This window comes from Crocodylus porosus, unplaced genomic scaffold, assembly GCF_001723895.1.
Source record: "Crocodylus porosus isolate Cpor-Errol unplaced genomic scaffold, CroPor_comp1, whole genome shotgun sequence".
NCBI classification, from domain to species: domain Eukaryota; kingdom Metazoa; phylum Chordata; order Crocodylia; family Crocodylidae; genus Crocodylus; species Crocodylus porosus.
The window spans coordinates 3,773,248-3,796,515 of NW_017728939.1; the positions used below are offsets into that span (position 1 = coordinate 3,773,248).

The window sequence follows — 23,268 nt, forward strand, 5'->3', positions numbered from 1 at the left end:
TACTGAGTAGAACTCCATGGCTAAGGACAGAAGTTACACATAAACCGGTTTAAGTCATCAGAAACTGGTTTAAACCTGCAAAAGAATAGAAGTTGAGTGCACATAAACCAGTTTCAAAATGGCTGAAACTGGTTTAAGATAAACCTGGTTGAATGTAGTATCAGACTTAACTGATTTGGGTCAAACTGGTTTATGAAACTTCTGTCCCAGACTCCTTCCTTGTTCAAGTTAAATCACAGTCTCCCAGAATCCCAGCATGCTTTTCAGCCCTGGGCTGCGCTGTGCTGTACTGTCTTCTCCAGCAGAGAAGGGGAGGAGGCAGGGACTGCCTCCACAGGTAAACCCCAGCTGGGGTCTGGGGCCAGGGAGGGGCATTACATTTCCCTTCCCCCCTGAGTAAAGAGCTGCCCTGCCCTGCCCTGCCCTGCTGAAAACTTACTGCTGGCTGCATCTGTGGACTACAAATCCCAGAGGCACCTGGAAGCAGGAACAGGAAGTGATGAGCAGCTCTGCAGAATCCTGCTGCTGTGATTGTGGACTGCAAATTGCAGTGACCTCAGGGACAGCAGGAAGAGGAAGTGAACACACAGCCCATGCTGGCTATGTGCCAGAGAACAGTGCTGTAATGCCCCCCTGGCTTCTGGCTTGAGCCAATGCAGGCATGTGGCTGCATTTCCTGAATCAAAAGTGAATGTCTGTCCAGTTGTTTCTCAGTTTAATCTCTGCAACTTAAACTAACCTGCAAAGACTGAATTGATTTAGCCTTGGGCTTTTTGACTGTCTGTACTTAGCCCACGTGATGATCATTTGGGTGAAACAAGGATTTGCCCAAACTGATCCTTTATTCCAGCATCTTAGGATTATAGGAAAGTAGGGCTGAAAGGGACCTTACAAAGTCATCTAGTTTAGCCCCCTGTTTAAGGCAGCATTATCCCTGATTTAAGCCATCCCAGCCAAGTGTCTGTTTAACCTGCTTTTGAAAGTTTCCAGGAATGGAGAATCCACAACTTCTCTAGGTAGCCTGTTCCAATGCCTGACCACTCTCATAGTCAGAACATTCCTTCTAATCTCCATCTTAAATTTCCCCTGTTGCACCTTCAGGCCATAGCTTCTAGTTCTGCCCCCTGTGGCCACAGAGGAAAGTGTGTCTCCATCATCTCTATAATCACCCTTCAGGTATCTGAAGCCTGTTAATCTTAGTCCATTGCAAACAATGCCTGACCAGACTGTATGTTTCTTTGCTGTGCAACTGCTGTGAACTTGGCCAAATTATTCCTGTATCTGCAACAAGGAAGATAAGAGTCCCATCTTCATCCCCCAAACTCAGGCACAAGCTATACTACTCAACTTGTTCCCTCTACCCAGTTCTTTTTTTGTTTATAGGCTGAAGAAGCCTCAATTCTTGAGAGTCGCTGAGAATTTTCACTCAGCTGTGGGTTACATTTTAGGCTGCTCAAGAAAATGGGACTGATTCTATTCTACTCAGTTGGGGTAGATCAGGAGTAACTCCACTGAAGTCAAAGAAGCCTACAGCAGGGTAGAACAAGTGAGAAGAGAAAAATCAAGCTCAATTATTTTCACAATGTTGGGCCAGACTTCTTCCCATCTTTCTCAGTTCTTTGATCCTCTTTTTGCCCATACACTGCCACTCCACAAGAAAGCATCTCATGACAAGTATACTAAAGGGCAGTTATGTCTGGATGGCTGGAGGTTTTCTTAAATAAGTGGACAATGTTCTCCAGATGCTAAAGGAATGAGTGCATTTTAAAGAATGAGCTTTATCTTCTGTCACACCAGGATAAATCCAGTCAATACATTTATTTGACAGTGTAACTCCAGATGCACATCAGTGAAAGAAAGATCAGAATCTGACTATAAGAACTAAAAGAAAATTGACCAAATAGCATTTACCAGAAACAGACTGTTAAAACGGGTAATGCCAGACAGGCACATGCACACACAAGAAGGGCCCTTAAACACCTACTTCTCTAAGTCATTACTTAAGCAACTCAGGCATTTTTTGGACCCAATACAACAGCGGAACTGCTTGCTGCTCTACACTAGTTTTGCCTATTCATTAGGATTTGCAGTTGCTGGAAGCATGAATGAACAGGTCCTGTTACCTCCTTGCCTTGGCAGTACTCTGTCTGTATAGCCATTTGGGTTTAAGGCAGCATGAGCCAGGCATCAAAATGAAGCAATGAACACATGATTCCCACAACTTGCCCTTGGAACCAGTTCCACTGACCTGAACAGGGTCTGTTATGCCAACATAACCCTGGCATCATTCAGATGGGGTCACTGGAGTGATTCCAAACTTCCAGAAGAGTTGGCAAGATCAGAATCCAGCCCCAGATGGTGGTTTTGAAACCAGAACAATAATAAAGCTTCAGGCTTCCTGGAGCCTACTCTGTACTATAGCATCAACTAGATTTAAAATGAAGTGCTCCAGACCAGTTTAAATGCTAGCTACAGTTTGGGGGAAGCATGGCTTCATATCAATAGGCCTTACAGAAAATATCTTGTAACCTTCCCAAACCAGGGCATGGGGAGGAGATTGCAAGTGCTCTGCACAGATCACAGTGCCTCGTGCTACGCTAACCTAGCCCATGGTGTGCTTTATGCGAGGGTTTCTCAACCCATGGGTCGTGTCCCAAAAGAATATATCAAAAGGGTTGTGAACAAACTTTTAAAATGGATTCTCCTTTAAAGGAGAAAAATGTGGGAAAATATGGCTTTTCCCTTGCAGGCTGGCAGAGTTCCAGCCTGTGAAGTGCTGCTCGGGCCCCCTCCTCCCCGTGCTCCACAACCAAGGGGGGTAGGGGTAGGGGGCAGTGGGCCAGGACTGGCTACTGATGTTTACAAATGGATCCTTCAGACAGAGATCTTTCTAACCTTTGCTTATCTTGCTGGGGTCCTATGATCCCTGCTGACTTCTTGCCCCTGGGGCAGGGGGCTGGACTCGATGATCCTCTGGGGTCCCTTCCAACCTGATTGTCTATGAAATCCTGGCAGAAAAAAGTTTGAGAACCACTGCTTTATGTCATACCTTTCCTGCGGTGCTACCTGCTTTTCCTGCAGATGTGTAAGTAACACCTGGTTGGCCCACTCAGGGGCGACACGTGGGGGGTACACGCGGGTGCATATGTACCCCCTACAACAAAGCACCACCGACACTGTCAGCGGTGCCTGCAGGCACCCTCCACTCATCACCCTGCTGCTGGCGGCGGCTGTGGGTGGTCGCCGACCCTTGGCTGGCACTCACCACTCCCATCCCCCACCGCCGCCACCATGTACGGGAGCTCCCCGCTCACCACCACTGCGCCCCCACCGCTTCCAACACGCTCCCACTGCCTCTGTGCCTTTCCAGCCGCCGGGGGCATGAGTTGTTCATGCACTCACTAAATACCTAATGGTCGCAGGTCATGTATTTTCTGACTAATTTATACCTAACATGTAACCTATTACTTACATTACTAGTGAATTTGGTCTTAGGTTTTGTGCTGCTTATAAAATGATGTGCAAAGCTATACAATTATACAAATAGGTCTTAGTGCTGTGCTTGTTTGTAACTTTAACATTTGGAACAGATTCACCTGCATGCTACAGGTTGCTAAACTCAGATTAGCCAGGCAGTTAGAGCGAATTTATCATATCTTTGGCGTACCTTGGATCATTGGAGCAACACAATGTAAATTTGACCCTCTCGGCAAATTTCAGAGAGGAACCTTAAAAACATGTGAATACTTTCGTACGAGACAAGTTTGTGGCACTCCTCCAGTGCAAATACAGAGTAGATCATTGAAGGCACCTGGGTCACACCAGATTTACACCCAGGTAAGTGAAATGATTTTTGTTTGTCCTGGAAGCTGCAGGTGTTAAAGATAAAGAGTGAAGTCCTGTTTCTTTTGAAGGTACAAAATGTGAAAGGGAGTTCTCCTGCCATCTCCGCCTCATACTCTACCCACCTACACACACACACACACAAATGTATGGCCATGTTAAACTCTTTTACACACACACACACACACACACACACACACACACAAATGTATGGCCATGTTAAACTCTTTTACACACACACACACACACACACACACACACACACACACACACACACACACAAATGTCGGGGCATGTTAAAAATATTTCACACACACAGAAAGACAAATCTGGGCATATTAAAAATCTCTCTCTCTCTCTCACACACACACACACACACACACACACACTTGAATGGTCTGGGCATGTTAAAATCTTTTTCACATGGCTTAGAGTTTACTGGTGTCAGAGGTGGGAGAATCTCAGAGCAGCTGTTTGGCTCATTAGCTCCCAGACATGGAGAACATTTGTCCTGGGAACAATATTTATAATCTTCATGGACAAAGGAGTGCCAACATCTTTCAAAATGAGGTTTGTACACTGAGTTTCCTCTCATGCATACCCCACTGTCTATGGTTCCCAGCAGAGCCCTTTGTCTAGTCAAGACTGCAGGGAACCCTAAGGCTAGAGACAGAAGTCACACATAAACCGGTTTAAGTCATCAGAAACTGGTTTAAACCTGTAACAGAACAGAAGTTCAGTGTACATAAACCAGTTTCAAAATGGCTGAAACTGGTTTAAGCTAAACTTGGTCAAATGTAGTATCAGACTTAACTGATTTAGATCAAACCAGTTTATGAAACTTCTGTCCCGGACCCCTTTCTGGTTCAAGTTAAATCAGAGTCTTCCAGCATTTTGCAGCCCTGGGCTGCGTTGTGCTGTCTGCTCCAGAGAGTAGGGCTGGCCCCACCCCTCTGCTCCATAGCTGGAGTAGTGAGGGCAGGCTTACTGCCCCCCTCCCCCCCAGCAGACCCCTTCCCCAAGCTGCCCTGCTCTGCTTACTTAGTGCTGGCTGCAACTATGGACTACAAATCCCAAAGACACCTGGAAGCAGGAAGAGGAATTGATGAACAACACTGCAGAGTCCTGCTACTGCGAGTCTGGACTGCAAATCCCAGAGACCTTGGGGGCAGTAGGAGGAGGAAGTGAACACACAGCCTATGCTGGCTACATGCTAGAGAGCTGTGCTCTAGTGCCCCCCCTGCCCCTCAGCTTCTGGCTTGAGCCACTGCAGGCATGTGGCTGCATTTTCTGAATCAAAAGTGAATGTCTGTTTATTTGCTTATTGGTTCAATCTTTGTCACTTAGACTAAGCTGCAAAGACTGAATGAATTCTGCCTTGGGCTTTTTGACTCTGTAATTAACCTAAGAGACAACACGGTTCTCAGGTTTATGGGCTATTCCCAGGGACGTTGGCGCATTTTTCCTTGGTGCTCTGCACGCATGTCTCTGTGGGGAGCATCGCTGGGCAGTAGCCGCCAGCACTCTAACAGAGTTTGAGTGTCGGTGGGTCCTGTCTGGCATGCTCTGCTTGGTGTCCCCCCAGGGAGCACTTGTTTTGGCCCTATGACCTTCATGTGCACTTCCTGTTTTTTCATTTATTGTCCCCCTTAATTAGTTGATTTTAAGGACCTTGGCTGCCCAGCTGTGGCGGCCCATGTATTTTTAGTGGGCTAGGCCCACAGGCCTTTTTAATCAAATAGATCTGTTCTCAGGCTAGTTAAATGAGAAGTTACTCTTCCTTTTGATCTCTGGAGCTAGCTTGCTGTAAAAACAACATACCAGTAAATGAAAAAAGAACCAGTCCCTGACTCTCCTTTGTGGAAAGAAAGCATATGTGCAAGTGCACATGAGTTTGTGCACACCTCTGTGCATGGATGCCCACAGACTCCAGGTTGCATCCACATGCATCCAGGTGTGTGTGGGGGGGGGGTCACTTGATGTTTATTTAAACAAAGTCCTTATTCCACAACAAGCTATAGCTCAGATGTATCTACAAGAACTTATGAGCCAATCTGTGCTGCTCAAATCATTTGGATGTGGTAACCTGAGGTAACAGCTCAGAGAAGAAAAGGATTTTCCCCAGAGTCAGTTATTCTGTTGGACATCTTCAAGACTTGGGGGTTTAAAAATATTCATGGACCAAAGGAGAAACAGTGTCAGATAAACTTCCCTTCCTTGTGACAAGGTATTTAGTGGAATTTGCAGATCTGTTGGAATCTGACGGGCCATGCTGTGAGCACTTCTGCTATGGCCTTGAACTTGCAACCTCTCAACCATGTGCCTTAGCACCCACACTACCCCACCCCCCAGCAAAGAAACTGATAAGTAATTATCAGGAGATCCTCTGGCAGGTTTTACAGCATCACAGGGTTTCTTAAGAAGCTTTACCCGGTGTCTGAGAACACAGTTATTCCTTTCCCTGGAGAAAAGCCCCAGCTATTTAACATTCCTCTCCGGCAGGTGCCTAGTGCATCTCCAAGTAGCTGATTACTGCAGGCTGCTCCATACAGGAAAGCATCAGTCTTTCACAGGAACGTAACCCAATCATATTCCTTTTACCTGAGGATCTCAAAGCACCAAAAACAAATTAAGATGATCCTTTTTCTCATTTCACTGGTGGGGAAACAAAGCAGTGAGGCAACATGCTCATGCTTACATGGCAAATCAGTGATAGCTCTTAAGGCAGATTAGATCCACAACCTACATTTTCAAAAGCAACTAGTAATTTTAGGTGCCTCCATTTTTGCGATACTTTACAAGGCTCTGATTTATATAAAGTGCTGGACTGCCATCTTGTGAAAAAAATCACGAGCACATGGAAGTGCCTCACACTGAGCACAGACAAAATGTAGGACTTAAAATGACTACATTGCTTTTGAAAATTGGCCCCAGGGTTTCCTGTTCCTGGCTCTCTTTCACTAAAGCATGCAATTATCAGGGATCCTGGTTTTCTCTGATAAAAAAAATCCAAAAAAATCTATATTTTTCCATGATTGCAACAAAACAACACTATATATTATTTGGATTGATATGGCATTTTGTCTTAATCACAGAAAAATGTGGGTTTGAGGTGTTTTTTTAATCAGAGAATGTTGGCTTTTTTTATCAGAGAAAGCCAGGATCCCTGGTGATTATAACTAGACTAAAGTCCTTTAAACACACACCAGTATATTGTAAATCAGAGGAAAGGCCCCTGAGGACAATGGAGCTGCACTGGTAACAAATGAGTGTAGAATAAATGCCATGAAATAACTTCTGCCAGCCCTGCAATCTCATCCTCCTCTTGTTTTACCCTGGTTTCACACAGCAGTGACTCCATTGCTTTCACCTCTGGATTTCTACTGCTGGAAGAGATCAGCCATGGCCCCAGTCGGCAGTGACACCTCTAAACTAGCAGTGATTGGGTTTGATAGAAATTATAGGCAAGGCTGTTCTTTTAGCCAGAAGGATGCGGGCTGCAACAAGGTACATTGCTTCTAGCAAGGATGGTGAAGTAAGGAGAAAAAACCCTTAAGGCTTTTGTAAAAATACAAAAATACCCAGGAGACCATGAAAAGTGAAGCCAAAGGGGAAAAGAGTCTGCCTAAGGAAGACACAGACGTCTGCTCATTGGAGCTGCTGGGGCCCATCTGCGGAACTGCTTACATTGACAATCAATGCCTGTCACCAACATCCTTCCCCAGGTGTCCCCCTATGGGAAGCTCCATGGCACCCATTGATTCATAGGTGTTTTATGTGACTCCGCACACAAAATATTTGCCATGTCTATTCCAGGCTTCTTGAACCACAAAACATGTACTTTCAACAAAAACACCTTCATAGGCAGTGAACAAAGTGATCCACAAATGAGCCACCAGGAGAACATGGGTAAGGCTGCATGAATGCAACTTGGGTCAGGATGGGTGTGCTGGAGGGAAAAGGGAAGGTTTCCACTTCACTTGCACGTGGGGTGTGATGCCTGCAAGTCCGTGCTGTCAGCCTCCAAAATCCCCCTGTATCTGAAGGGGAAGGTGGACCCCTCCTCTGGGCTCCAACCCCCAAGGACATGGAAAGGGGGAAAGAAAGGAAAAGGAAAAGGCCCAGGCAGGTTAAAAGCTAATAGTGGTGCCAGGAGAAACTGGAACTAAGAATACAGAAAGTACTACAGGTGCCATTTGCACTTACTTTTGCATCCCTCTCTATAGACAAAGCAACACAAGGAGGGTGGGCCAGTGATTAGGAAATTAGCTGGGATTTGGGAGACCTAGACTGAATTCCCTGCTCTGCTACAGATGCTGTACATGACCCTGGGTTAGGCACTTAATCCTTCTGTACCTCAGTTCCCTAACTGAACAAAGGGAGAAATGGCTCTGCTCCACCTCACAAGGTTGAGGATAAATGCACTAAAATTGTTAAGTGCTCAGCTGCAGTGGGGGCCATGTAAGCACCTGAGTGTCAGTGAGAGTTACAGTGTACTTTCCTTATGTAGAGGGGTGTAACTAGGGTAGGGAGACTGGAGCAGCTGCTGGGGCATCAGCTTGTGAAGGGTGGAAACAAAAAGCAGCTGCCTTGGGCACCCAGCTGCCCTTCAAGTTATAACCCCGTGCATAATACAATGCTAGGCCCAATTTTCTTTGTCTGTTACTTACATTATAACAAACGCCAGTTATCTGTAGATTGGGAAGTGCATCTACTGCTAAAGTGCACAGCATCTTTCAGCCTCACTGGACATTTTGTAGTGTGATTTTATTCCATTTAAGTACATATGTATTTGCAGAAGAAGTGGTGAAGGGGAAGCACTAGTTAAAAGGTATCTACTAGAAGCATTGAAAAGGATGGAAGCTCCTCTGGTTTATGGCTGCTGTTGGATTCCTTGAAAATGAGGGATGCTGGGCAGTTTCAGGACCCCTCATTTTCAGGGATCCTGCTACCAGCTGTGAACCTGACTAGCTCTTCTAATTTTCAAGGCTTCTGAAGAGCAGTCATAAAACTATAAGAAACCTCAACTCTGTCCCATCATTTTCAAGTTTGGCAGCTAGTAATAATACCACAGCACTGTTTGCAGTAAACTGGGTTCAGAGCACACTCTGGGAAAGTGTTGCTGTCCAAGCATTAAGAAAGTTTTCAGAGAAATTAAGCTTTCAGTTCAATTTTAGTTTGTAACTAAATTGTTTTGTGGAGATGAACAGTTAGGCTGAATAAGAAGCCTAGGCATGAAACTGCGGAAAAAAGTGTTAGGGTTTTACAATGTGAGAAGGCCAAAGACTGATTTGAGGTTTCATTCATAAATATTAAAAACAAAACAGAGAAGAGGTTTCAGCAAAGCATATTCCCCCCTTCTTTTGTGGCCCAAGGTGCAAGATGGGATCTTTTTAAATTTTCTTTGTCTCTGTTTTATCAGTGATAAATACTGATGCATATGACTAGTCTTACTATGATAGACCAAGTAGCTTATGTAATCATAGACAGGTGTAAAAGGGGTGTTATTTTGTGACTGAGATCTCTGATGTGAAGTGCCTCTTGGGATCCTGTTGGATTCCATTCTTACCTGCATGCTGCTTGAACTACTCAACAGCCTGCATTTTCTTACGGTGATGTATTACTCTCTGTGCTTTGTTATTCTCCAATTTTACAAAATCATAGAATCATAGAAAATGAGGGTTGGAACGGACCTCAGGAGGTCACATCTAGTCCAACCCCCTGCTCAAAGCAAGACCATCCCCAACTAGATCATTTAAGCCAGGGCTTTGTTGAGCTGGGTCTTAAAAACCTCCAGAGAGGGAGATTCCACCACCTCTCTGGGTAACCTGTTCCAGTGCTTCACCACCCTCCTAGTGAGAAAGTTTTTCCTAATATCCAACCTAAACCTCCCTTGCTACAACTCGAGTCCATTGCTCCTTGTTCTGTCATCTGCCACCACTGAGGACAGTCCAGCTCCATCCACCTTGTAACCACCCTTCAGTTATAGGGCTGCTATCAAATCCCTTTCTCAGTCTTCTCTTCTGCCAATTAAATAAGCCCAGTTCCCTCAGCCTCTCCTCATAAGTCATGTGCACCAGCCCCCAAACCATTTTCATTGTCCTCCACTGGACTCTCTCCAACTTGTCCACATCTTTTCTATGGTAGGAGGCCCAAAAATGGATGCAATACTCTAGATGTGGCCTCACCAGTGCAGAGCAGAGGGGAATAATCACTTCCCTTGATCTGCTGGCAACACTCCTACCAATGCAACCCAGGATGCTGTTAGCCTTCTTGGTAACAAGGGCGCACTGCTGACTCATATCCAGCTTATTGTCCTCTGTAACCCCCAGGTCCTTCTCTGCAGAGCTGCTGCTTAGCCAGTTGGTCCCAAGTCTGTAGCAGTGCATGGGATTATTCTGTCATAAGTGCAGGACCTTGCACTTGTCCTTGTTGAATCTCATGAGATTTCTTTTAGCCCAATCCTCCAATTTGTCAAGGTCACTCTGAATCCTAGCCCTACCCTCCAACCTATCTACTATTCCCCCTAGGTTGGTGTCATCTGCAAACTTGCTAGGGTGCAGTCCATCCCATCTTCTGGATTGTTAATGGAGATATTAAACAAAACTGGCCCCAAGACCAACCCCTGGGGCACTCCACTTGATACTACCCACCAACCAGATATTGAGCCATTGATTACTGAACCCAACAGTCCAGCCAGCTTTCTAGCCACCATATAGTCCATTCATCCAACCCATACTTCCTCAGCTTGCTCTCAAGAATACAATGGGAGACCATATCAAAAGCCTTGCTAAAGTTTCTAAGGAGAATAAGGAATTCTAACTTAGCATTAAAAGTTATCTAATAAAAATTCTCATGACTTATTCTGCTTTTAGCATTGCTGTTTTAAATCTTTCAGGGTTTGAAAAATAAGTTACATCTTTGCCAAATTCGAGTCAAATCCAATAAGAGAACAATTGTGTAAATACTTAATTAAAAGAGATGGGAAAAATAACTGAAATGGGAACAACAGAGAGTTTTCTCCAGTCCCAAGGCTATGCACTTAAACACACTTCACTGACATTCCCAAGTTTTTAGGAATTTATACTTTATGCAGTATTTTGATTTTATCACATGACAATCATTTGGCTGTTTCTAATAGGGAGGATATTGTCCAACTGTAGATATGGAGGGGATAGCACTTTTCCCTGGACCAAGGTCCCCTGAAATGCTTTAATCTCTTGCCCCATAGAGAATTTGAAAGGCTGGGCAATATGAGAGGGGAATTTTTAAATCCAAGACTTGCTTTTATTTTATGTCACTCCACTGACTGATTGATAGCAACGTACAGAACTGAGCATAGCATGATGCTCTTTCAACAGAGCTCTGCCAAAACATCACAGTCTCAGGGCACCACACCTCCTCATCTATATAGAGGAGACCGGCTTCTTGCTTTACAGTTCTGTTTGTGAATACAGATCCAAGGTGGTGCTCCTTGCACACCCAAGTCACTGCATCTAAACAAGGCCATTGCACTTCTGCTATTCTAGTCAAGATCATTTCATGCCTCTGTCACTGAGAGTCAACTCTGAGCCACTGAGAAACCGTGCCAAAAGAGTAAATTTATGACGCAGCAAAAAGGATGAACAGCCTCTGAACCTTCATCAGATGCAAGGTAGACCTAGCTCATCCTGTCTTGATGGCCACTCCTCTAATAATGCTCAGCGAACACACTTCTGTCTCTCTCTCCCTCTATCATCTCTCTCATACGGCACCTGGAAGTTTTCACCAGGGATTCTGGTAAAATTCCTGCCATGTAATATGCTGACCTTTCAATCTGAGCTACTCACTCCTTTCACAGTTTTGGAGAAACAAAGTAGACAGCAGATGAGTACTGTGCGCTGATTGATACTGTATATATAGCATGTTCCATCCTTCAGGCACTTTGCAAAGATTGAGCACTAAGCCACAAAAACAATGGTGAAATGGGTCCATATCCAAAGGCTGCTTTATTCTGGAGGACACTGAAGTACAGAGAAAGGGAGTGACTGGCTTGAGGCCACACAGAAAGTCTGCAGCAGAGCCAAGAATAGACTGCAGATCTGCTCACTCGCATTAGACAGTGCTTCTTCATTGATACTGATAAAACAGATCTCCTTGTGAATTAAGTGAACAAAGAGGGCCCTTTCTGCACTCCAGTATGATGCTATGTGTTTCCCTGCTGTCAGTGATTATCCATGGGATTCCCAACAAGGCCCTGCAGTCACTGCCAACATCTGTCTCGGGGCTTCTCCAGGGGCTGTGGACAGGCTGTTTTTAGCCTCTGTTTATTTGAACTAGCTAGCAGCCTGCCAGAGTGCTCTCCCCCATGCACGTATACACTGCCTTGCCATGGACCTGGGGGACTTCCATCCTACACAGGCTACGTTGTGAGCTCTGGCTTTGCAGGAGGCCATTCCTCCCATTTCCCCGGAGTCAGCAGCTTAAAGTGATTCTGAAATAAGATAAAAGATTTTACTCTGAACCTGCAGAACAGAGACATTGCTATACCAAATCAGATGAAAGTCCAACAGGCTCAAGAAACATGCCTCTAGCCATAATCTGCCCACAATGCATTGGAACCCTTTCTCTTCCCCCTCCCCTCCCTAGACATGCCTGGACCCTGTGGGTGCTTCTACACAAGATGCTTTATTGCACATTAGACTAATGTAATGCACAGTAAAGCACCACCATCTACACATGTGCAGCAATTACTGCACAGTAGATTAGTCTAACATGCCATTTTCTAGTACCTGTAGATACAGGTACTAGAAATCAGTGTATTAAACTAATGCGCTGAAGCACTCATGTAGATGCTGACCAGGAGCAAATTGCTCCCAGTCAGTTTAGGCAGCAGGGGGCCACAGGGGGCAGGGACAGCTGTCCTGGCTCTGCAGGATGCTGCCTCCCAGCCATGTTGAGATCAGGATGCATTTCAACATGTCCCGATCTCCATGTGGCTGAGATAGCTGTCCCCACTGCCAAGCAGCCATGTGGAGATCGGGACAGGTCCCAATCTCCACATGGCTGGGAGGCAGCTGCCAGGCAGCCAGGACAGCTCTCTCAGCCACATGAACATCAGGATCATCCCCCATGTCCCCTGCCAGCCTAGGGCTGGCACCCTGGGGAGCCTTGAGCTCCTCCTGGCTGCTGCAGGGAGGCAGAGCAGGGTAGGAGCTGCCCTGAACTGAGCTGTTCTCATTGGAAGCAAATTTGTTCCTGACAGGCGCATGTTTGGATGTATGGGGGGCCATAGTTTAATGTGCCTGAATTTTCTGCGCAGAAAATTCAGGTGCATTAATTGCACATGTAGACACACTCTGTGCAAAGCTTGCTGCATTTAACCAGAGCAGGATCCCTTTCCACAAAGACAAGAGATCAGGAGAACACCAGCCTCTTGCTTTACAGTTCTGTTTGTGAATACAGATTCAAAGTGGAGGATGAAGGGCATTGTTCCAGCTTGAAAGTAAGCCTACATTTTCCCATGAAGTAATGAGGGTCCAGATCCAGGGATCCCAAAGCCATTTTGAGAAGTCCCAAGGGTTTTGCACTACTACTGATATGAGTACTCAAGACACATTTCCATCCCATGTGCATCATAGTATAAAGCAGATAGTAGATTCTCCAGTAAAGTACTTTTAAGTGAAAGCTTAGTGCTAGAGAAGTGCTGGATTGACAGAGCTGGAGATGGATGAAATAGGGGATCCCGCTCATCTTATGTACCACGCCATAAGAGGGGAGAGGCACTGCTGAAACTGGTTCTGGCCAAAGGGGATGATCTGGTGAGTGATTTGAAGATCAACAGGAAGCTCAGTGACAGCGACCATGAACTGATCACTCTCTGTCCAACACAGGGTGGGCAAATCTCTAAGTAAAACAGAAATCCTCAACTTCAGGAAGGCTGACTATCACAAAATCAGGAAACTGGTCAGTCAGGCACTTAGAGACTATGGCTCCTCAGAAAGGGGAGTCCATGGGGAATGGTTGTTCCTTAAGAGCGTAATCCTCGAAGTGCAAGGAAAGTTCATTCCATCCCACAGGAAATGCAGTCAGCCGGCTGGGGAACCCCCTTGGCTCAATAGGGAACTTTTTAGACTTCCTGAAATTAAAAAAAGAAGCCTATACCAGATGGAAAACAGGAGTCATTACCAAGGAGGACTTAACAGCACTAGTAGAGAACAGACCAGAAAAGCCAAGGCAGAAACCGAACTCAGGCTAGCCACAGGAATCAAGGACAACAAAAAATCCTTCTTCAGATACAGGGGAAGTCAGAGAACGAACAAAGGTAACATTGGACCCCTGCTAAATCAAATGGGGCAGCTAACATCTCACGCTCAGGAAAATGCCTATCTCCTAAATAATTACTTTGCATTGGTCTTCCACCTGCCCAAGGGGGTCACCCTGTCAGACAGGACACATCCAGGGGGCAGGAGATGGGCACATAATTTATGTAGATCAAGTGAGGAAACACTTCAAGAGACTTGACATCGATAAGCCTGTGGGCCCAGACAAAATGCACCCGAGAGTCCCGAAGGAGCTGGTGGACATCATAGCGCGCCCTATGGCAAACATATTTGAGAACTCGTGGCACTTAGGAGAGGTACCAGAAGACTGGAAAAGAGCCAGCTTGGTCCCAATCTTCAAGAAAGGAAGGAGAAAAGACCCAGGGAATTACAGTCTGACATTCATACCTGGAAAGATCCTGGAGAAAATCATCAAAGGATCATCCACAACAGGCTGACAGAAGGCAACTTTCTGAGAGCCAGCCAACGTGGCTTTGTTGCTGGACCCAACCTCATCTCTTTCTATTGCCTGGACAAGGGAGGTGAGGCTGATGTCATATATCTGGATTTCAGGAAAGCCTTTGACTTGATCTCCTCATGGTTAAGCTGGGGAACTGCAGCCTGGACCATCGCACAGTGTGATGGCTGGGGAACTGGCTCCAGGGTCAGACCCAAAGAGGATTAGTTGACGGAAGCAAATCAACATGACACAAGGCAGCCAGTGGTGTCCCTCAGGACTCAGTACTCGGGCCAGTACTCTTTAACGTCTTCATTAATTATCTGGATTTGGGCGTCAGATGTGGACTGGCAAAGTTCACGGACGACACTAAACTATGGGTGAAGGTGGTCTAGAGGACAGACTGGGGATACAAGCTGACCTGGACAGGGTCACAAGGTTGGCAGACCAAAACCTGATAGCATTCAACACAGAGAAGTGCAGGGTGCTCCACCTTGGGAGGAGAAAAACAGCATCATACTTATAGGTTCAGCACTGCTACACTCACTGGCACCGTGATTAAGAGACTTGGGGGTCTTGATTGACTACAAGATGAACATGAGCCAGCAATGCAATGCTGTAGCGGGCAAGGCCAAACAAACTCTGTCATGCATCCACCCATGCATCTCAAGCAAAACCAGGAACGTCATCCTCCTGCTTTACTCAGCCTTAGTCAAGACACAGCTGGAGTGCTGCATCCAGTTTTGGACCCCCCAGTTCAGGAAGGACATGCATAAGCTTGAGAAATTTCAAAGGAGAGCCACCCACATGACCAAAGGCCAAGAGAGCAAGCCTTATGAGGAGAGGGACACGGGACACTTCAGCCTGGAGAAGAGAAGGCTCAGGGGGGACATGGTGACAGCCTATAAGTATATAAAGATGTACATCTGGATCTTGGAGAACAGTTGTTCACCAGGGCCCCCCAAGTGATAACAAGGCTTCTGGAAGGTTGATTTAGACTAGACATAAGGAAAAACTTCTTTACAGTCCATGTGTCCAGGGTCTGGAACAGGCCCCCCCCAGAGGTGGTGCAAGCACCTACTCTGAACGCCTTCAAAAAACACGTGGATATTTGTCTTCCTGGGATCATCTGACCCCAGCAGACTTCCTGCCTATGGGAGGGGGGCTGGACTCAATGATCTCGCGAGGTCCCTTCCAGCCCGTATTGTCTATGAAATCTATTAAATCTATGGAAACAGGTGTCATTCCAAGGAAAAACTAAAATTATCAGACAGTAAATCCCACGTAGAATCTATACCAGCTGGAGCAGCTTCCTCACAGTATCATCATTATGCTTCAGGCTTGTTCTGGAAGGTCTCCTTGCAAAGGGACTTCAGTTCCTAGGGGCCATTCAACCCTTGATTTCTCCCCTGAGGCTATGAAAGAAACCACTTAGTGGTACATAAGATGGCTCTGAAAGGCAGGAACACTTGTCCTTCTGGAAGCTGAGCTGAAAGCAAAGCCTGTGTTCAGTTCTACACAGCTCAGTCTAGCATCGTTCAAACCTGGGAGGGACCGTAGGGAAAGGTCAGAGCTAGCAGTTTTCTAGCACCTGTTGTTTGGGGGCACTGACTTATCCCGAGAGCACGTGGGAAGCTCGGGCTGGTGGATCTTTAGTTTTGCCTTTTGCCCTCTCTGTTCTATGGACAAGCTGGGAGTACAGCTGCAAGGAGCAGGGCTTCCCATCTTGTCTGGGAAGATTGGGTGTCTTCAGGGGGGCAGATCATTTTTCCACATCTGCAGGCACTAGTTTTCTGCTTCCCCCATCAGAGAAAGAAAACTCAGGGGACCTGTTTCTGGGTTTTCTGAGCACTTGCAAGCTCTTTTTAACTCTCACACCTACGTTTCTCCATTGATTTTAATTAAGTTGCTCCACATTTGTACTGGTGTAACACACAAAAGGTTCCATTTATGTGGTACAACTTTTCCTCTTATGTCAAGATGTTTCTCTTGTGGCTGTTCATTGTAGTTTCCTGTGAGATGCCTCATCTAGAAATGAAAGAACATCTCAGATCCTTAACTGATACATTCAAATATGTTACACTTCAAACTCATCACTTCAAATAATGGGTGAGGATAATTTGACTCTCACCATAAGATCCATGGGACCCATGGCTTCTTCAGTACAGCGCACAAGCATGCAGCCCCTACGGTCGCAGCCCATGGGGCATTCAGCCCCCAGCCACCTAGACGCTGGACAGTCTTCATCTAAAGCAGGAGGCCAGGATTAGTCCCATCTCAGACAATTACATACTATTTGGCCTTGGCCAAGCCACATTATCTTTCTGTGCCCCAATTTTCTCTAGATGTAAAATGGAGGATAACACCAGCCTGTTAGATGCCTGGAGAGCCTCAGCTGAAAGCCAAAATACAGTCACAAAATATGCTTCCTTTCCAACAAAATTAATTCATACTGATTAAAAAAATCTTTCTCTTTATTGTTGCCAGCTGGCTTTGCATTCCTGAATGGACCATGCCAAGAGGTAACCATCATTAAATGCACTATAAAAAGCCTTATTTTTCCAGTGCATTTAACAGCAGAAGTCAGAAATCTGGATCCCATTATTCTCCTTGAACAATGATGGGGAGTTTCTGGCTGAGGTAGATGGGCTTGTTCTGTTGAAAAGTAATGGAGTGGCAAGGGGGGGATGGTTGAAGTGTGGTAGATTGAGTTTATTTTGCAAGACAAGATCCATTGCCTTTGTAAGAGACATCCCACAACAGAAAAAGTAAGGGTGGAAATCTTTAACTACTCATATGGTGGGCACGTCAGGGCTGGAGACATCCCTTGGCACAGTTTGGTCTCTGTATGACACTTTTCAGAGGAAGACAAATGCAAGGCTGGCTGGGAGCTTCTTCCCTGGGGGAGGAAGCCAATGCTAGGCTCTCTGCAAAGAGGACAAAAAAGGACACACAGAAACATCTAGGAGATTCACGGCGCCTCCTCTTTTGGTCACATTCTTTTCTTTCAGTGGAAGAGTGAGGAGAACAAGCCAAAGCAGAATTTGCCCCAACAGTGCGAATGAATGCAGGGCAAAGGTGGCACCCAGCCATGGGCTGATGATGACCACTAGGCAGATGGACTGGGGTAACACCTGATATTGCCTGGTGCTGTATACTGAACTAGAGATACTGTATGATGTGTACTGAATAGTCTAACCCATCTGAATCACAGCTGGCATTGATAGCAGACATCATATTTACAAAGCTCTTTGCAAACTAAATAATAAATGCTCCACTTTCCCCTGGGAACACGTGAAGATTGTTCTCTTCTTTTTGCAGATGGAGAAATTGAGGCACAGAGCAGTTGAGAGATTGTCCAAGGGTTCAGCGACAGCGCTACACTTGGCACGTAGAAGGGCCTGCCTCCTAGCCCATGCTCCCCCTGCTGGATGATGCTTCCTCTCTATGGTGGGGCAATTAATCTGATGTGGGGCCTCAGCCACCTTCATGCTGAGCGTCAGCTAGTCCAGGCTCTGGGCTCCTGTCACAAGGCCTGCTCCATTTCCACTGAAAGGTCTGACTGCTGGAAATGCTGGTTATATGTGGACACAGTCAGCTGGGGGCTGTTAGGGATAATTTGTTGTCACAAGCTTGTCCCATATCACCAGAAGAACCAATAAAACCCTGACTCTCTGGTAGGGGATTTAGCCACCCCCATAAGCATGAAGCAGTGGTGATGCAGCTATATCACTTCATACCAAGAGAGAAGGTATTGTGTCCTACACTCATATCGGTGACTACCACAGCAAGCTGGCTATCCTAAAGCATACTCTAGGTCAGGGGTAGGCAACATTTTTTGACCGGAGTGGTTTCTCAAAACCACTCCTTTGAGAAACACAGGGGTGCTGCAGGCCGTGGTGCTGGTGGTTCAAACACTGGCAAAGTTCCCAGTCAACAAGGCACTGCAAGGGCAGGGCATGCTCAGGGATTGCTGGATTGAAGTGACCACACAAGAGCACAATAAAGGCTAGTTGAGATGTCAGAAGGGAAGCCTGGCTATGAGTTCACCTCAGTTTCAGGGGAAAGCCACATTTGCTCTTCCATGTTTTATGAAATTAGAAAGGGGTTTTTGTTATTTCCTAAAGGAACCCACACCTCTGATCTCCCAAGCCACCTCCACAAAGCACTGATGTATCGCACTGCATGAGGGGGCAAAAAGATGAGTAAGGAAACGTCTGCCCCACGCACTCCAGAATGGGCTTTGGTGAATTCGTCAGGTGCAGAGCACCAGGTGGACCTGCTCTGCTTAGGGGCAAGGGTGCTCTTCCTGGGAAATACAAGTTGTTCAGATCCAGCTCGGCCATGTGAGACTCACTCCCTGATACGAGTATTGCTCTACATGACAATCACCACCTCTCATAAGGTTAGGGAAGTTACAAGACAAGTACATTCTTAGTTCTGACACTTGGCAAGGGGGAGAGTCAATCATGTGCTAGGCATAAACTCAACAGCAGAGAAAACAAAAAGGACTGGGTCCATATACATACTTTCACAGAAAAAAGTTGCTTGCTATACAGCTGGCATGCTTCCTGGTAAACTTGTATGACACAAGACTCAAACACTCAAACTTTCTTTTAACTCATTCCTCCCTCTCAGACATGAAGACAGCACTGAAAACTTCCAACAATGGCCTTCTGAATTCAATAAAGAGTTCATCACCCCCTGGAGGGGAGTGGGGGGAAACAAAGAACAAATTTTCCTCCAGAGGCTGCATTGTGTGTGCATACATGCCTGTGTATCCTGCTCTCTATCAGAGCCAAGTTTCGGTCTGGGATCCTCATGACCCACAGGCAGGCCACAAGAGAGCTTCCCTGGCCAGTACTGAGTCTGGAGTTTCTCTCTGCACATCTCACAGAGGTCACAGGAGGTCTCAGAGCCTGTCCAACTCCAACCGTGAGAGCCGTCCAGAGGCTGAAATCCCCATTTGACTTCTAGTTCATTTTGAAGGCAGGTGGGGCCTTAGCCCGTGAACCCTCCTTAGGGCTGTTTCTGGCCTGGTTTAAATCTGCTGGTGCTTTAAACAAAGCCAACATGAAGGTCTGACAAGACCTGTCCAGTTCAGCATGGAAAACTAACTCGTTTAACAGAGATAAACCCTGATAATTTAACTATTGCCGTTTAATAATTTTTCAATACCCAGCCTGAAATCCAGAAAAGGCTCATAGGGAGCCAGCAGCCTTTGGCCCACTCTTGGCCCTGTGCACTGTCCTATGCACTGACAGCCCCTGCCTCATTCAGGGGGTGGAAACCTGAGCTGCCATGTGCAGCACTATGGTCTCGGGCTGTGCCCAGACCCTCCATGCACCAATCCACCCACCGGGTACTCTGCCTCATGCAGGGGTTGGAGACCCAAGCTGCTGCAAGCTCCCGGACCCTCTGTGCACCGTGGCTGTACTCCCTCACAGCCGGGCTGGAGACCAGGGCCATCCATGGGGGGCAGGAATTGAGGTGACCACCCCAGGCACCGGCAGTTCGGGGAGCCCCATGGAGCTGGGCAAAGCAGCCGGGGTGACTGAACCGCCGCTAGCTTCACATACAGTTGCTTGGCACCTCCCCCACCCCGCCACCAAATCCACCGCCCGGCGAATCCAGCGTGTCCGGCTGCTCAGCTCTCCCCCCTCACCAAATCCACCGCCAGCTTCCTTGCATCCAGGGCGGGGCCCTGCACAGGCTGATTTGCCCCAGGTCCCTCAACCTGCTTGTGTTGTCTCTGCTGGAGACACAGCCACGTGCCACTCCCCATCCGGCAAGGCGTTTTCCAGGCACTTCTGGGGCAACCGCTCCACCCCGCTGATCAGCTCCGCCAGCTCTTCTTAGCCCTCTTCACTGTCCGTCACTGAAGCTGCCCGTGTGCCAGGCACTGTATTTGTACCCCCTTTGGAGGCTCTATCCCAGATTGAAAATGGACCAATCGGAGTGAGGCGGAGGTAGTCCCCTCTCTGGCCCATCTCTTCACCTCACCCCTGAGTAGGGGCGGGGCAAGCCTCTCCCCTTCCATCACCTGACTGGTGGGGAGGGGGAAATTCTCCACCAATCACTTTAAACCTCTCCAAAACTGGCGTACCAGGCTGCCGCCAGCAAGTCCACCACATACTTAATGCATGCTAAGCGCGCAGAAAGTGCTCTAAAGCCATAATCAAACAGGCATTCATAACTGAACAGGCATTCACAGCACATAGAGCATTTTTAAGAAGGTAGATCCCATTCTAAATTAACCCTGGCTGGATGTGTTATCAGACTAAAGCTGTTTACATCAGAGCACTTTATTGAATGTCTGTACTACATGCCATCCTGAGTTAAGGTAAGCCACATTTCCCCTGTATCCTAGGGGCCCCTCACTGGGCAGCCTGCTAGCCTCAGCTAGTGCTTGTCTGCTCAGGAACTGTGGGTGTGGGAGGCAAATGGAGCCTCTCTGCCGCATGGACCCAGCCTGGCCTGTGAGACCCATGCCTGAAAACTTGGGGGGGTGGAAGGGAAATCAGTGTGGCAGAGGCTCTGTTCCTCCAGCTGCAGCCAGGAGCAGCCATTGTAGGTACTGTGGTGTGTGGGAAGGGTAGTGGGGACAGAGCCCCTGTGCCATGTGGGCCCCACCACAGCTTGGAGGAAGACCAGGGGGACAAACATTCAGAGCAGCAGCAGAAAGGCATCAACCATAGCATCACCTGCAGGGACAGGAGTGGGAGAGAAAAAAAAAGATACTAGTGGAGGGAACATCAAAGGGAATTTATATCAGTCTCCCTGCTCCACCTCCTTGCTCCTTTCTCCAACGGAGCACACAGCGCTCACAAAAAATTAGGGTTGGCAGGGACCTCAGGAGGTCATTTAGTCCAAACGCCCTGCTAAAAGCAGGAACATCCCCAACTAGATCATCCCAGCCAAGGCTTTGTCTTGCCAGGTCTTAAAAACTTCCGGGGATAAAAAGTCCACCACCAGGGGTGAATTGACACATAGGCAGACTAAGCATATGCCTAGGGCCCTAAATGAAGAAGGGGCCCAGTTGTGCTTATTTTACATATTATAATTATTGAGTGAAAAAAGTAATGTAAGTATACAGTATTAAGTAGGGGCCCCTGAGTTGGTCTGCTGAATACTCACTAAAGGGTTAATCTGGCCCTGTTGGCAGCCTCTCTAGGTAACCTGTTCCAGTGTTTTACTACCCTCCTTATGAGAAAGTTCTTTCAATGCCATCCGGTGGGCCAATGGCTCATTTCACTTCCCACAAAAGGAAGCTGCCCATGAGGGGAGACAGGACGGCTGTTTAACAGGGTGCAGTAATATTTATGCAACAGTTCAAGACAGAAAGTGAAGAATCCTATGTGTAGTGGCATCTGCAAGGAAACCCTATGGAGGCAGAAAATAAGTGGCTAAGATGAATTTGGCCTGCATAAAAGATTTCTAATGACCAGTAGTACCTAGGGTACTGGGCCTACAGTTCAGTCCTGCTTATAAAAAGTCCCTGTACCAAGGCACTCCCCGCTCTGCTGTGCACAGGCGCTGCACTGTTCTCTGTACCTAGATTACCCTTCAGAGATGCCGCCTTTTCAATTTGGAGATGCCTCAGGTGTTAGCTCAATCAGGAGGGCCCATAGCTTGGCTCTAACCTATGCTGAGCACCTGTCCCCTTCTAGCTCAGGTAACCAGAGCTTTCAAGATATATTAATTTAGCAGCTGTGGGAGTCCAACCTGGTTCAGATTCTAGCCAAACATGCCAGTATTAGCCTAGGCACATGAAAATTTGGCGAATCTGACTGGTCACTGTCTGCCTGGCTAAAAGCCCTACAGACATACCAGCTGGTGGGTCTAAGCTGCACTTCAGCTCCATCTGTTCCAGCAGGAGGTCAAGGGAGTGAAAATCCCAGCTGCCCTGGGGAAAGGTGGTGAGTCAGGGGGTCCTTGAGACGAGGGGAGTGGAAGTCTGCTTGTAGAGAAGCCGAGCATCTAGCAGAGGACTGCCTGCCACATCCTGGATCCTGCAGGCCTGCCCTTTCCAAGAACAGCTTCCCCATAAGCTCCTCCTGTCCTTCCTCTTTCGGGCTGACCCTGCCACCTAGTGAATGCCCACAGCGCGACAGGCATGACCCTGCCAGGTCAGCCTGCAGGCAGGCACTAGAGATGCTGACTGATGCAAAAAGACCCATTCTTTCCCCAGGGAGGCTGGAAGCCTGTACCCAAATCTCAGGACAGCACCTGGAGCAGCCATAGTGGACTCAGCTGGGTGGCACATAACAAACCCAAGGGGACCAGAACTGCAAGTGCTGCTGGAACTGATGGAGCTCCCCTTTAGTGTGTCCATGGGGGCCAGCGCACAGCCGTTCCAGGGTCAGGATGCAGGACAAAATGGACTGAAAGTGCTGTCGAGACTGCCTCGATGTTCTTTGCAAGCCTGGATTCATTAACTAGCCTAAGTCTGCCCGCGAGAGACAGCACAACCCAGTCCTGACATTTATGTATCTAAATTCTCAAGGCTAGTCTAGCCCTGCTTGCATGATGATTAGCAGTGAATTAACAGGTTTAGTGTTACATCACCCTTTGAAACACAGGAATGGCTTTTATACATTCCAGTCTGTGACCCAGTCAGCCAGCACCACTCTTTCCTGAGGCCCATGAACTTCTCTGGGCACTGGA

At 47.2% G+C, this 23,268-nt stretch overlaps 1 long non-coding RNA gene across 1 annotated transcript; it reads left to right on the top strand.

Moving 5' to 3' along the window:
* Positions 1-3,578: 3,578 nt before the first annotated feature.
* LOC109318426 lies at positions 3,579-22,995 on the top strand. Its single transcript, XR_002103245.1, has 3 exons — positions 3,579-3,837; positions 22,367-22,520; positions 22,793-22,995. It is a non-coding gene; the product is annotated as an uncharacterized LOC109318426 (long non-coding RNA).
* Positions 22,996-23,268: the final 273 nt, after the last annotated feature.